General features: G+C 39.4%; 1 protein-coding gene across 1 annotated transcript in view; it reads right to left on the bottom strand.

Annotated features, from left to right (window-relative positions):
- The window catches only part of TUT7 (terminal uridylyl transferase 7), a gene marked incomplete in the record, with an annotated part of 489,065 nt that overhangs the window by 457,950 nt on the left and 15,594 nt on the right, over positions 1 to 15,521 (bottom strand).

Below are 15,521 nucleotides of genomic sequence, written 5' to 3'. Positions count from 1 at the left end.
GTGGGAATATCACTACTGGCCAACAGGAGGCAAATAGCACCACAGCAAAGCTGTTAAGTCACTAACCTACCATAATCCCCAGTCATTCGACCAAAGGAAATGGAAAAGGAATAACACAAAGGTGAAGAGGTGCCTGAGGTTTAGTAAAAAATAACTGTCTAAATAAAGGGTGGGATCATAAACTCTCCATATCCGTAAAGAAATTTATCAGGTAAGCATAAATTTTGTTTTCTTTCCTAATATATGGAGAGTCCACAATTTCATTCAATTACTAGTGGGAACCAATACCCAAGCTAGAGGACACAGAATGAACAGGGAGGGAGAACAAGACAGGCAGACCTAAACAGAAGGCACCACCGCTTGAAGAACCTCTCTCCCAAAAGAGGCCTCAGTCGAGGCAAAAGTATCAAATTAGTAAAAATTGGAAAAGAGCATGCAGAGGAGACTAAGTTGTCCCATGCAAATCTGTTCCACAGAAGCTTCATTTTTGAAAGCCCAAGAAGAGGAGACAGCCCTAGTGGAATGAGCTGTAATTCTCTCAGGTGGCTGCTGTCCAGCAGTCCCATAAGCAAAACAAATCATACTTCTCAACCAGAGGGAAAGAGAAGTAGAAGTAGCCTTCTGACCCTTACGCTTTCCTGAGAAACAAACAAACAGGGAAGACTGGTAATTTCCTGATTAATATTTCTATCCAAAACCACTTTAGGAAGAAACCCCAATTTAGTACGAAGAACCGCCTTATCCGCATAAAAGATAAGGTAATGCGAATCACACTGCAAAGCCGAGTGTTCTGAAACTCTTCGAGCAGAAGAGATAGCAATAAGAAACAAAACCTTCCAAGACAGCAACTTAATATCTATGGAATAAATTGGCTCAAACGGAGCCTGCTGCAAAACTTTAAGAACAAGATTAAGGCTCCAAAGAGGATCAACAGGTTTAAACACAGGCCTGATTCTGACCAGAGCCTGACAAAAAGATTGAACATCTGGCACATCCGCCAGACGCTTGTGTAACAAAAAAATAATTTATGTAAGAACTTACCTGATAAATTCATTTCTTTCATATTGGCAAGAGTCCATGAGCTAGTGACGTATGGGATATACAATCCTACCAGGAGGGGCAAAGCTTCCCAAACCTCAAAATGCCTATAAATACACCCCTCACCACACCCACAATTCAGTTTAACGAATAGCCATGTAGTGTGGTGATAGAAAAAGGAGTAAAAAAAGCATACAAAAGAGAGGAACTGGAAATATAATTGTGCTTTTATACAAAAAAAATCATAACCACCAGAAAAAGGGTGGGCCTCATGGACTCTTGCCAATATGAAAGAAATGAATTTATCAGGTAAGTTCTTACATAAATTATGTTTTCTTTCATGTAATTGGCAAGAGTCCATGAGCTAGTGACGTATGGGATAGAAATGCCCAAAAACTCCACAGAAGAGTCACTAGAAAGGGAGGGATAAAAAAAAAAAAGACATTTTCCGCTGAAAAAATTAAATCCACAAAAAATAAAAGTTTTTCTCATAAATTGAAAGAAAAAAAACTTAAAACATTAGCAGAAGAATCAAACTGATGCAGTTGAGTGAAGAACTTTTCTACTAAAGACTGCTTCAGAAGAAGCAAATGCATCAAAATGGTAAAATTTAGTAAATGTATGCAAAGAAGACCAAGTTGCTGCTTTGCAAATCTGATCAACTGAAGCTTCATTCTTAAGAGCCCAAGAAGTGGAGACTGATCTAGTAGAATGAGCTTTTATCCTCTGAGGTGGGGCTGTCCCGCCTCCAAATAAGTTTTATGAATCAAAAGCTTTAACCAAGATGCCAAAGAAATGGCAGAAGCTTTCTGACCTTTCCAAGAACCAAAGAAGAAAACAAATAGACTAGAAGTCTTCCTGAAATCTTTAGTAGCTTCAACATAATATTTCAAAGCTCTTACAACATCCAAAGAACGCAAAGATCTTTCAAGAGCATTTTTGGGATTAGGACACAAGGAAGGAACAACAATTTCCCTACTAATGTTGTTAGAATTCACAACCTTAAGAAGAAATTTAAACAAAGTCCGCAAAACAGCCTTATCCTGATGGAAAAATCAGAAAAGGAGACTCACAAGAGAGAGCAGACAATTCGGAAACTTCTAGCTGAAGAGATAGCCAAAAGGAACAACACTTTCCAAGAAAGTAGTTTAATAACCAAAGAATGCATAGGCTCAAAAGGAGGAGCCTGCAAAGTCTTCAAAACCAAATTAAGACTCCAAGGATGAGAGATTGATTTAATAACAGGCTTGATACGAACCAAAGCCTGAACAAAACAGTGAATATCAGGAAGCTTAGCAATCTTTCTCTAAGAAATAAAACAGAAAGAGCAGAGATTTGTCCCTTCAAAGTACTTGCAGACAAACCTTTATCCAAACCATCCTGGAGAAACTGTAAAATTCTAGGAATTCTAAAAGAATGCCAGGAGAATTTACGAGAACACCATGAAATATAGGTCTTCCAAACTCGATGAAAAATCTTCCTTGAAACAGACTTATGAGCCTGTAGCATAGTATTAGTCACTGAGTCAGAGAAACCTCTATGACTAAACGTTCAATTTCCATACCTTCAAATTTAAAGATTTGAGATCCTGATGGATAAACGGCCCTTGAGAAAGAAGGTCTGGTCTTAGAGGAAGTGGCCAAGGCTGGCAACTGGACATTCAAACAAGATTTGCATACCAAAGCTTGTGAGGCCACGCTGGTGCTATCAGAAACACATACGATTGTTACATAATGATCTTGGAGATCACTCTTGGAAGAAGAACTAGAGGCGGGAAGATATAAGCAGGTTGGTAAAACCAAGGAACTGCTAAAGCATTCACCATCTCTGCTTGAGGATCCCTGGACAGGTACCTGGGAAGTTTCTTGTTTAGATGAGAAGCCATCAGATCTATTTCTGGAAGACCCCACATCTGTACAATCTGACAAAATACATCTGGATAGAGAGACCACTCCCCCAGGTGTAAGGTCTGACGGCTGAGATAATCTGCATCACAATTGTCTACACCTGGGATATGCACCGCAGAAATTAGACAAGAGCTGGATTCTGCCCAAGAAAGTATCCAAGATACTTCTTTCATAGCTAGGGGACTGAGTCCCACCCTGATGATTGCCATATGCCACAGTTGTGATCTTGTCCTTCTGAAAACAAATGAATGGTTCTCTATTTAACAGAGGCCAAACCTTAAGAGCCCTGAAAAAAGCAAGGAGTTCAAAAATATTGGATTGGTTACCTCGCCTCTTAAAGTTTTCCAAACCCCTTGTGCTGTCAGAGATCCCCAGACAGCTCCCCAACCTGAAAGGATTGCATCTGTAGTGATCACAGTCCAGGTAGGACGAACAAAAGAGGCCCCCTGAATTAAACAATGATGGTCTACTCACCAAGTCAGAGAGAGTTGAATGTTGGGATTTAAGTATATCAATTGTGATATCCGAGTATAATCCCTGCACCATTGATTCAGCATACAAAGCTGTAGAGGTCTCATGTGAAAACGAGCAAAGGGGATCACGTCCGATGCTGCAGTCATGAGACCTAAAACTTCCATGCACATAGCCACTGAAAGGAATGATTGAGACTAAAGGTTTCGACAAGCTGAAACCAATTGTATTCGTCTCTTGTCTGTTAAGGACAGAGTCATGGACACTGAATCTATCTGGAAACCTAAAAGGTGACCCTTGTCTGAGGAATCAAGAAACTCTTTGGTAAATTGATCCTGCAACCATGTCTTTGAAGAAACAACACTAGTTGATTCATGTGAGATTCTGCTAAATGTAAAAACTGAGCTAGTACCAAGATATCGTCCAAATAAGGAAACACTGCAATACCCTGTTCTCTGATTACAGATAGAAGGGCACCTAGAACCTTCCAAAAGATCCTTGGAGCTGTTGCTAGGCCAAATGGAAGAGCGACAAATTGATAATGCTTGCCTAGAAAAGAGAATCTCAGAAACCAAAAGTGGCCTGGATGAATCGGAATGTGAAGATAAGCATCCTGTAAGTCTATTGTGGACATATGACCTTGCTGAACAAAAGGCAAAATAGTCCTCATAGTCACCATCTTGAAAGTTGGGACTCGAACAAAACGATTAAAAAAAACTTCAGATCCAGAACTGGCCTGAACGAATTTCCTTTCTTTGGGACAATTAATAGATTTGAATAAAACCCCAGACCCTGTTCCTGCAACGGAACTGGTATTATTACCCCTGAAAGCTCTAGAAATGAAACACACTTCAGAAAATTCCTGAGCCTACACCGGATTTGCTGGAACGTGAGAGAGAAAGAATCTTCTCACAGGAGGTCTTACTCTGAAACCTATTCGATACCCTTAAGAGACAATACTCTGAATCCACAGATTTTGAACAGAATTTGCCCAAATGGCTTGGAATAATTTCAATCTTCCCCCCACCAGCTGAACTTGATCGAGGGCCGCTCCTTCATGCAGACTTGGGGGCTGGCTTTGGTTTTTTAAAAGGCTTGGATTTATTCCAACTTGAAGGTTTCCAATTGGAACCAGAGTCTTTAGGGGAAGGATTGGTTTTCTGTTCCTTGTTCTATCGAAAAGAACGAAGACGATTAGAAGCTTTAGATTTACCCTTAGATCTTTTATCCTGAGGCAAAAAAATTCCCTTCCCCCAGTGATAGTTGAAATAATTGAATCCAACTGAGAACCAAAAAAAATTGTTAACTTGGAAAGAAAGAGATAGTAATCTAGACTTAGATACCATGTCAGCAGATTTGAGCCATAAAGCTCTTCTAGCTAAAATAGCTAAAGACATAGATTTAACATCAATTTTGAGGCTATCAAAAATAGCATCACAGATAAAATGGATTAGCATGTTGAAGCAAACGAACAATACTAGACAAATCAGGATCTCTTTCCTGTTGCGCTAAGCTATCCAACCAAAAGGTTAATGCAGCCGCAACATCAGCCATAGCAATGGCAGGCCTGAGAAGATAGCCAGAATATAAATAAGCTTTCCTTAGATAAGATTCAAGTTTCCTATCTAAAGGATCTTTAAAAAAAAAAAAAAAAAATACCGTCTTCCATAGGAACAGTAGTACGTTTGGCAAGAGTAGAAATGGCCCCATCAACTTTGGGGACTTTTTCACAAAACTCTAATCTAGCCCCTGGCAAAGGGTACAACCTTTTAACCCTAGAAGAAGGAATGAAATAAGTACCAGGCTTAATCCATTCCTTCAATCACATCAATAATAGCATCAGGAACGGGAAAAACTTCAGGAGTAACCACAGAAGATTTATAGACAGAATTTAAACGTTTACTAGTTTTGATCAAGAGGACTAGACACCTCAATATCCAAAGTAACCAACACTTCTTTTAACAAGGAACAAATATACTCAATCTTGAAAAGATAAGTAGATTTGTCAGTGTCAATGTCTGAGGTAGGATCTTCTAAATTAGAGAGATCCTCATCAGAGGAGGATATTTCAGTATGTTGTTGATCATTAGAAATTTCATTAATTTTATGAGAAGTTTTAAAAGACCTTTTACGTTTATTAGAAGGTGGAATAGCAGACAAAGCCTTCTGTATCGCATCAGCAATATCATTTTTCATATCAACAGAGATATCATGTACATTAGATGTTGAAGGAACAACAGAAACTGTACTTGTATTGATAGAAACGTTTTCTGAGTGCAAAAGCTTATAATGACAACTGTTACATACTACAGCTGGAGACATCTCAGCTAACATACAATAGATAGACTTAGCTTTGGTAGAACTGTGATCAGGCAGCAGGCTTCCAATAGTTGCTTCTGAGATAGGATCAGATTGAGACATCTTGCAAAATGTAAAAGAAAAAACCAACAATAAAGCAAAATTTAGAATTTCCTTATATGGCAGTTTCAGGAATGGGAAAAAATGCAAACAGCATAGCCCTCAGCATATAGAAGGCAAGAGGCATATAGGAAGTGGGGTGAAAAATAAACTAAATTTTTTGGCGCCAAGTATGACGCACAACGCAAAAGGAAGTTGAAACTTTTTTGGCGCCAACAACATCCGGAAATGACGCAACTCGCGTCATAACAAACGCAAACTCGTACAAGGAAACCTGGCGTCAACTAAGATGCCGGAAATTACGAACTTGCGTCAAAGATGTACCTTCGCGCCAAAAAAATTCTCGCGCCATGAATGACGCAATAAATAACCGCATTTTGCGTCCTTGCAAGCTAATTTTGCCCGCAAAATTAAAAGAAAAAAACAGTCAATTTGAAAAAAGGACTATACCCCAGGTAAGACAAAAAACTTCCTAAACATGCTTCCCAAACTGACAATCTGCAAAAGGAAATAAACATAGACCTAACTCATGGTAAATAGAAGTAAAAATACATATATTTCAAACTTTATATTTATACATAAAACGCCAAACCATAGCTGAGAGTGTCTTAAATAAGAAAAACATTTACTGAAAGACACCCATCCACATATAGCAGATAACCAAACCAGTACTGAAAAAGTATCAGCATAGGTAATGGTATATAAGAGTATATCGTCGATCTGATAACAGAGAACCTTTGAAAAGATTTACTGCGAGGAAAACCATAAAATCAATAGGCGATACTCCCTTCACATCCCTCTGACAAACACTGTACTCTGAGAGGAATTGGGCTTCAAAATGCTTAGAAGCGCTTATCATAAAAGAAATCAGAAATCAAGCACAAACTTAATTCATCACCTCCATAGGAGGCAAAGTTTGTAAAATTGAATTGTGGGTGTGGTGAGGGGTGTATTTATAGGCATTTTGAGGTTTGGGAAACTTTGCCCCTCATGGTAGGATTGTATATCCCATACGTCACTAGCTCATGGACTCTTGCCAATTACATGAAAGAAATAGATAATGCAGAAATCTGACCTTTCAGAGAACTGACTGACGACCCTTTCTCCAGACCTTCCTAGAGAAAAGACAAAATTCTAGGAATCTTGACCCTACTCCAAGAGTAGCCCTTAGATTCACACCACTAAAAAGGATTTACGCCATACCTTATGGTAAATTTTTCCAGCAACAGGCTTGGGAGCCTGGATCATGGTCTCAATAACCGACTAAGAAAATCCATGCTTAGACAGAACTAAGCGTTCAATCTCCAAGCAGTCAGCTTCAGAGAAACGAGATTTGGATGGAGGAATGGAACCCGAGTTAGAAGGTTCTACCTCAGAGGGAACTTCCAAGGCGGCCGAGATGACATCTTCACTAGGTCTGCATACCAGATCCTGCAAGTCCATGCTTGAGCTATTAGAATTACCGATGCTCTCTCTTTTGATACGAGCAATAACTCATGGAAGGAGTACAAACAGAAGAAACAGGTATGCTAGACCGAAATCCTAAGGAACCGCCAGAGCATCTATCAGACCAGCCTGAGGATCTCTTGACCTTGAACCGTACCTTGATGTTCTGCCGAAACACCATCAGATCCAAATCCGGCACCACCCATTTAAGGGTTAACCTGGAGAACACCTCCAGATGAAGAGCCCATTTACCGGGATGAAAAGTCTGTCTGCTCAGGAAATCCGCTTCCCAGTTGTCCACTCCAGGAATGTGGATAGCAGATAGACAATTGTGAGCTTCTGCCCACTGAATAATCCGTGCCTCCTCCTTCATGGCTAAGGAACTCTGAGTTCCTCCCTGGTGGTTGATGTAAGCCACTGAGGTGATGTTGTCCGACTGAAACCTGATAACCCAGAGGCAGAACTTTTTTTCATTTTCTGCAATGAGATTTTCTTTAGTGAAAAATGTTCTGCAGTGACTGAGAAGTCAGTGTTGCGTTCTTTGCCCTTACTCTGTGTGCATGAGGACAGGTTCATGTACAGCCTCACTGATGTCTGCTGTACGTTCCCACAGTGTCAGTCTGCCTGGGAACCTGCTCTACTGTACTGCTGGGGTCTATATGCTTATTTTGGAAGGGCTGCTGCTCCATGCTTATACTGCTGATATAGAGAGAATCCAATCCATCTCTATCCCTTACCGTTCTGTCTCACCTGTGTACTGGATTTTGCACTTTTTGCATTCTATCAGGTATATTACATGTTTGTCCATACATCTAATAGTATTTTGTATCTTATATTCTTTTCCAGTAATATTAGACTTACATTTGTGGGTCTTTTTGGAATGTCTACAGGCTTTGCATATATGGCAGGGAAAAAAACCTTTTAATTCTTCATTCCCTAGTATACCCTTTTCTACTCCTCCATTGCAATAACTTTCTCATGGAGGGGGCTAATCTGCTTTTAAGGTTTCTGGCCTTTCTGTAGATGAATCTTGGTTTATCTGGTAATTTTGTACCTAGATCTGGATCATATCTTAAAATATTCCAATGTTTTTTTATAATTTTTTCTAAATCTGATTTATCTTTGCCATATTGTGTGATAAATGGTATTTTAATTTTCTCACTTCTCTTAGTTTCGAATCCTGCTGTTTCTTTTGTAGCTTAGCAAATCTGTTCTTTTAATTTTTCTTGCTACATCTGTGTTCTATGTATCTACGAATTTTTGTTTATGTATTTTTGATTGCTTCTCAAACACAGTTTCCTCTCTACCATTTCTTTTTAATCTGAGGAATTGTCCTTTTGGAATATTTTGTTTCCAAGTTTTAAGATGACAACTGTCCCAGTGTATATAATTATTAGCATCAACTTCTTTGAAATATGTTTTTGTATTAATTTTCTCAATTTCAATTAAGATTTCCAAATCTAGATAATGTATCTTTTTTTATCGTAGGTATATGCGAGTGTTGTTTATATTCATGTCTTTAAGGCAACAGATAAGATTATTTTCCGTACCTTCCCAGACGAAAAATAGATTGTCTATATACCTTTTATAAATTATAAAATTGTCTTTATATATGGTCTTATTCATGAAGTCTTCCTCCCATTGACCCATGAACAAGTTTGCGTAACTGGGGGCAAATTTTGTCCCCATCGCAGTCCCGCAAACTTGTTCATAGAAAGTTCCTTCATACAGGAAATAATTATGTGTTAGAATGAAATATATGCCTTCCAAGATGAAATCTGTTTGGAAGGCATATCTCCATCTTTAATGAGAAAATGTTTCGCTGATTCTATTCCATCGTTAATGTTTAATAGAAGTGTAAAGAGAGCAGACGGCACAGGTCACTAATAGATCATTTGATTCACACTTTAGACTTTCTAAGATGTTTAATAGACTTGTTGAATCTCTTAGGTGTGATGTGAGGTTTTTTTACATGTTTTTGTAAAAAAACGATCAATATAAGATAAATTAGCTATGAGTGAATTTATGCCCGATATAGGGCGCCCCGGTGGATTTTCCAAAGATTTGTGTATTTTGGGAAGTGCATAGATTATTAGAATTTTAGGATTTTCTGAATAAAGAAAGTTATACTCTCTTTCTGTAATGATTCCCGATACTTTGGCTTCTGAAAGGTAATGTTTGAAAAAATAATCTGGTAAACTTTTGTGGGATTAGAAATCATCTTTTTATATGTACTAGTGTCATCTAGAAGCTTAAATATCATTTCATCATATTTTTGTTTATCTAAAATGACTATTCTCTAAGTATCCTCTGTTTTCTGGTAAGGTTTTTTTTTGTATGAGTATCTTGTTTTAAGTTAGTAATATCAGCCATAACCATTTTTTCAAAGGTTTCTATATATTTTCCTTTTACGGATAAAATTTTGATTTTCTTTTTAAGTCTGTGTGAAGATATCCTTTTTTGTCTTTTGTGAAACTTCTACTTCCTGTTTCTATTGGTGTTATATTTGTTTCATGTTGTGTAGTCTCTTTTATAAATTGTCTTTCACCTGAGTTGTTTATAAAATACTTTAGAGTTAAATTCCGTACAAATTTATGAGCGTCAATAAAAGTATTGAATTGGTCTAGTTTGTGTGTTGGAGCAAAGGACAATCCTTTACTAAACACTTGGATTTGTCATTTAACTAGCCTTAATTTAATTAGATTGTATATCCCTTTGTTACTTGTGTTTATTTTCTCCTTTTCATCTCCTGGAACTGAGCTCTCATATGTTTTGGATCTCTTGGGTCCCTTATGTCTACATCCTCTCCTTCCCCTCTTTCTGAATGTCTTTTTCTTCTCCCATTGGCCTCTCTCTAAAAAAAATCCCCTTGTTTTTGTCTGTATTGGTACGGTGTTTGTTTATAATCTTGGTCATTCGCAGGTGTTCTAATTTGCAGTTTTTTTAAAAGTATCTTATCTTCTTTATTTTTCTGATAGTAATCCACATTTATCTGATAGTGATCAGGATTTGGTAAACTAGAGAACCTATTTTGCAGGCTTGGGTACTTTTTATTATTCTCTTTATAATCACCCCATGAATAATTTTTAACTGGTGTATGGTTCTAATAAGAATTATCGTGCGTTTTATACATAGTAGGGTCATAATGTTGTTTATTTTGTGGATTATACTGATGATTATGATACCTTGGTCTCCTATATTCTACTTTCTGCCAGGAAGGTCTAAAATTATAGTCATTAGATTGTAATTTCTCTGATTGATTGTTTTTACTTCCCTGAAAAGAAGATTTTTGATCTGTCATAGGATCTACTAAACTTTTTTCATTCGGTTTAGATACATCTACTCTCTCTAATTTGTTACCTCTCCATTTGTGACTTTATATATAGTCATCTCCATTTTGATTCTTTTCAAAGGCTGCATAATCAGCTTTGTCCCTTTCAATTTTTTTAAATTTATTATCCACCAATTCTTGTTTGTTTTTAGAAGTAATTGTTTGATTTCTGGTTCTCTTTTTTTTTATTCATTTAGTTCTTTGAAATCATTAATTCTTTGTTCCAATTCATTTATTTAATTTCCTAAAGTTAATAGCTGTTCTTCTCTGTATTCCTTAATCAAATTCATGAGTTTATAGGAAGTTTCTTCCAATATTTCTCTCCATTTAATCTTAAAATCTATATCTTTAAAAGAGCATTCTTTTTTTATTCCAAGTCCTTAGGGACTCTTTTTAGTAGCTAGATATTTATTTAGGAATATGCATTCCGTTTTATGCCTCATTTCAAGGATGAGTTTCTGGCCAGGCTTGACCCTGCATAACTGCCGATATCAGAAGGAATCGCACGCATCCAGGGTATAGTGGGGGTAACCCAAAAATTACCCTTGTGTATGGAACAAGGGACTCCTACTCCAGATTCATTTCCCCACCCTGGGAAAGAAGATTGGACCAGTGAAATATATATTATTGCAATATCCCAAGACATAAAAGCCTGACTAGGATGATTAAAACTCGAGATTGATGGTCAGAAACTGAGTTACATGAGGTAAATACCTAGATCCTGTTCCCAAACTAGGAAATAGAATGTCACTCCCAGGGAGGAAGATCCCAAACATCCAGTTCAAGGAAATCCTCTCCTCAAACCTGGGAAGCAGATACCGGCCTAGAAAGAGAAAACTTCCCCAGGAGGAAATCTTGGATTGAGCTCCAAAAAGGCATGACTGAGCAAAAAATGTCAAAGGAAACTATCCTCCAGTCTTACTCTCTTGACATGTGGTAGAAAAACATCTTTTTCACCCTTACAGTCAGATGAAAAATCTGCTAAACCCAGTCCCAACAAGGTATCAACCTTACAAAAGGGAAGGGAAAAAAAAATTGAACCTGCAACTGCAGAATTATAAAGCCTAAACTGTAACACTAAACCACAGGTAGGTTACCCAGCTGCCAAGACTGCATTTACAATGTCCAGCGGCTAGTACAGCAAGTCTAATAAGACAAGGCATCGCTCTGAAAGAACAATTAACCTCCAGTCCTTAGAGAATGGTAACGATCCATCGACCTCTGAGTTATGGCCCCAGCAAGCTTTCACCGTAGTAGAAAAGTTACATTCTACATAGGACACTGTGCAATTCAAGAAGTCAGCAATGTGAAAACAAAAGTTTCCAACAGGGTAAGGTTTTCTATATCGATTGCAGGTAATGTCCTCTACACAAGAGGAAATCTGAGCTGCTGGCTAACAAAAAGAAAACGGTCACCAGAACGCAGCACTGTTCTCAACCCGAGAACGCGCCAGTGAAACTTATCTAAATCCTTACCGCGCTTCATTTCACCGAAGTATCTAACAAAACACAGAAGTCCCATTCTAAACCTTCCCGAGTATTTTCCCCTTAGGCAAAAATAATAAAAATTAGGTCCACTCTTAACCTGGCAAGCGGAAGATAAATCAATAGCCCCATAGTAATGGCGCCTCTAGCTCCGTGCAGAACCAAGAGGGACTTGCTACATGCACCAATAATAATTGAAGGAAAGTATTAACCTCAGAACAATGTCTACTGTAAGAGCCTAAAAAAAAATTACTGGGTCACCATATAAAGTTAACCCCTTCCTTGTCTGAAAGAGGATAAACCCTAAGTCTCCATGTTGCATATGAAGTGCCAGCCGACTGCTATTAAACATCCTAGACTATGGATGTAGATTCCCACATAAAGTGCAGAGAGAAATGAAGTCCTGTAGTGCCAGCCTCCTAGCTCCAGAAGACAAAAGACACTTACCTGCACATTCAGCTGTCCGGCAGGAGGACAGTTCACCTGGTATGAGAGGATGCATCTCCTAACATGGACCCGTGGCAAAAAAACAGAATTTATGCTTACCTGATAAATTACTTTCTCCAACGGTGTGTCCGGTCCACGGCGTCATCCTTACTTGTGGGATATTCTCTTCCCCAACAGGAAATGGCAAAGAGTCCCAGCAAAGCTGGTCACATGATCCCTCCTAGGCTCCGCCCACCCCAGTCATTCGACCGACTGACAGGAGGAAATATATATAGGAGAAACCATATGATACCGTGGTGACTGTAGTTAGAGAAAATAATTCATCAGACCTGATTAAAAAACCAGGGCGGGCCGTGGACCGGACACACCGTTGGAGAAAGTAATTTATCAGGTAAGCATAAATTCTGTTTTCTCCAACATTGGTGTGTCCGGTCCACGGCGTCATCCTTACTTGTGGGAACCAATACCAAAGCTTTAGGACACGGATGAAGGGAGGGAGCAAATCAGGTCACCTAAATGGAAGGCACCACGGCTTGCAAAACCTTTCTCCCAAAAATAGCCTCCGAAGAAGCAAAAGTATCAAATTTGTAAAATTTGGCAAAAGTGTGCAGTGAAGACCAAGTCGCTGCCTTACATATCTGGTCAACAGAAGCCTCGTTCTTGAAGGCCCATGTGGAAGCCACAGCCCTAGTGGAGTGAGCTGTGAATCTTTCAGGAGGCTGCCGTCTGGCAGTCTCATAAGCCAATCGGATAATGCTTTTAAGCCAAAAGGAAAGAGGTAGAAGTCGCTTTTTGACCTCTCCTTTTACCAGAATAAACAACAAACAAGGAAGATGTTTGTCTGAAATCTTTAGTAGCCTCTAAATAGAATTTTAGAGCACGGACTACGTCCAAATTGTGTAACAAAAGTTACTTCTTTGAAACTGGATTCGGACACAAAGAAGGTACAACTATCTCCTGGTTAATATTTTTGTTGGAAACAACTTTCGGAAGAAAACCAGGCTTAGTACGCAAAACCACCTTATCTGCATGTAACACCAGATAGGGCGGAGAACACTGCAGAGCAGATAACTCTGAAACTCTTCTAGCAGAAGAAATTGCAACCAAAAACAAAACTTTCCAAGATAATAACTTAATATCTACGGAATGTAAGGGTTCAAACGGAACCCCTTGAAGAACTGAAAGAACTAGATTTAGACTCCAGGGAGGAGTCAAAGGTCTGTAAACAGGCTTGATCCTAACCAGAGCCTGAACAAATGCTTGAACATCTGGCACAGCTGCCAGTCTTTTGTGAAGTAAAACAGATAAAGCAGAGATCTGTCCCTTCAGAGAACTTGCAGATAATCCTTTCTCCAAACCTTCTTGTAGAAAGGATAGAATCTTAGGAATTTTTATCTTGTTCCATGGGAATCCTTTAGATTCACACCAACAGATATATTTTTTCCATATTTTATGGTAAATTTTTCTAGTTACAGGCTTTCTAGTCTGAATCAGAGTATCTATTACAGAATCTGAAAACCCACGCTTTGATAAAATCAAGCGTTCAATCTCCAAGCCGTCAGTTGGAGGGAAACCAGATTCGGATGTTCGAATGGACCCTGAACAAGAAGGTCCTGTCTCAAAGGTAGCTTCCATGGTGGAGCAGATGACATATTCACCAGGTCTGCATACCAAGTCCTGCGTGGCCACGCAGGAGCTATCAAGATCACCGAGGCCCTCTCCTGATTGATCCTGGCTACCAGCCTGGGGATGAGAGGAAACGGTGGGAATACATAAGCTAGGTTGAAGGTCCAAGGTGCTACTAGTGCATCTACTAGGGTCGCCTTGGGATCACTGGATCTGGACCCGTAGCAAGGAACCTTGAAGTTCTGACGAGACGCCATCAGATCCATGTCTGGAATGCCCCATAATTGAGTTATTTGGGCAAAGATTTCCGGATGGAGTTCCCACTCCCCCGGATGGAATGTCTGACGACTCAGAAAATCCGCTTCCCAATTTTCCACTCCTGGGATGTGGATCGCAGACAAGTGGCAGGAGTGATCCTCCGCCCATTGAATTATCTTGGTCACTTCTTTCATCGCCAGGGAAGTCCTTGTTCCCCCCTGATGATTGATATATGCAACGGTCGTCATGTTGTCTGACTGAAACCTTATGAATTTGGCCTTTGCTAGTTGAGGCCAAGCTCTGAGAGCATTGAATATCGCTCTCAGTTCCAGAATGTTTATCGGGAGAAGAGACTCTTCCCGAGACCATAGACCCTGAGCTTTCAGGGATTCCCAGACCGCGCCCCAGCCCACTAGGCTGGCGTCGGTCGTGACAATGACCCACTCTGGTCTGCGGAAGCTCATTCCCTGTGACAGATTGTCCAGGGTCAGCCACCAACGGAGTGAATCTCTGGTCTTTTGATCTACTTGAATCGTCGGAGACAAGTCTGTATAATCCCCATTCCACTGTCTGAGCATGCACAGTTGTAATGGTCTTAGATGAATTCGTGCAAAAGGAACTATGTCCATTGTTGCAACCATCAATCCTATTACTTCCATGCACTGCGCTATGGAAGGACGAGGAACAGAATGAAGTACTTGACAAGAGCTTAGAAGTTTTGATTTTCTGACCTCTGTCAGAAAAATCCTCATTTCTAAGGAATCTATTATTGTTCCCAAGAAGGGAACTCTTGTTGACGGGGACAGAGAACTTTTTTCTTTGTTCACCTTCCATCCGTGAGATCTGAGAAAGGCTAGGACGATGTCCGTATGAGCCTTTGCTTTTGACAGGGACGATGCTTGAATCAGGATGTCGTCCAAGTAAGGTACTACTGCAATGCCCCTTGGTCTTAGAACCGCTAGAAGGGACCCTAGTACCTTTGTGAAAATCCTTGGAGCAGTGGCTAATCCAAATGGAAGTGTCACAAACTGGTAATGCTTGTCCAGAAAAGCGAACCTTAGGAACTGATGATGTTCCTTGTGGATAGGAATATGT

Source organism: Bombina bombina, chromosome 2 (genome assembly GCF_027579735.1).
Source record: "Bombina bombina isolate aBomBom1 chromosome 2, aBomBom1.pri, whole genome shotgun sequence".
Lineage (NCBI taxonomy): Eukaryota > Metazoa > Chordata > Amphibia > Anura > Bombinatoridae > Bombina > Bombina bombina.
This window is presented reverse-complemented; position numbering and strand designations above follow the sequence as displayed.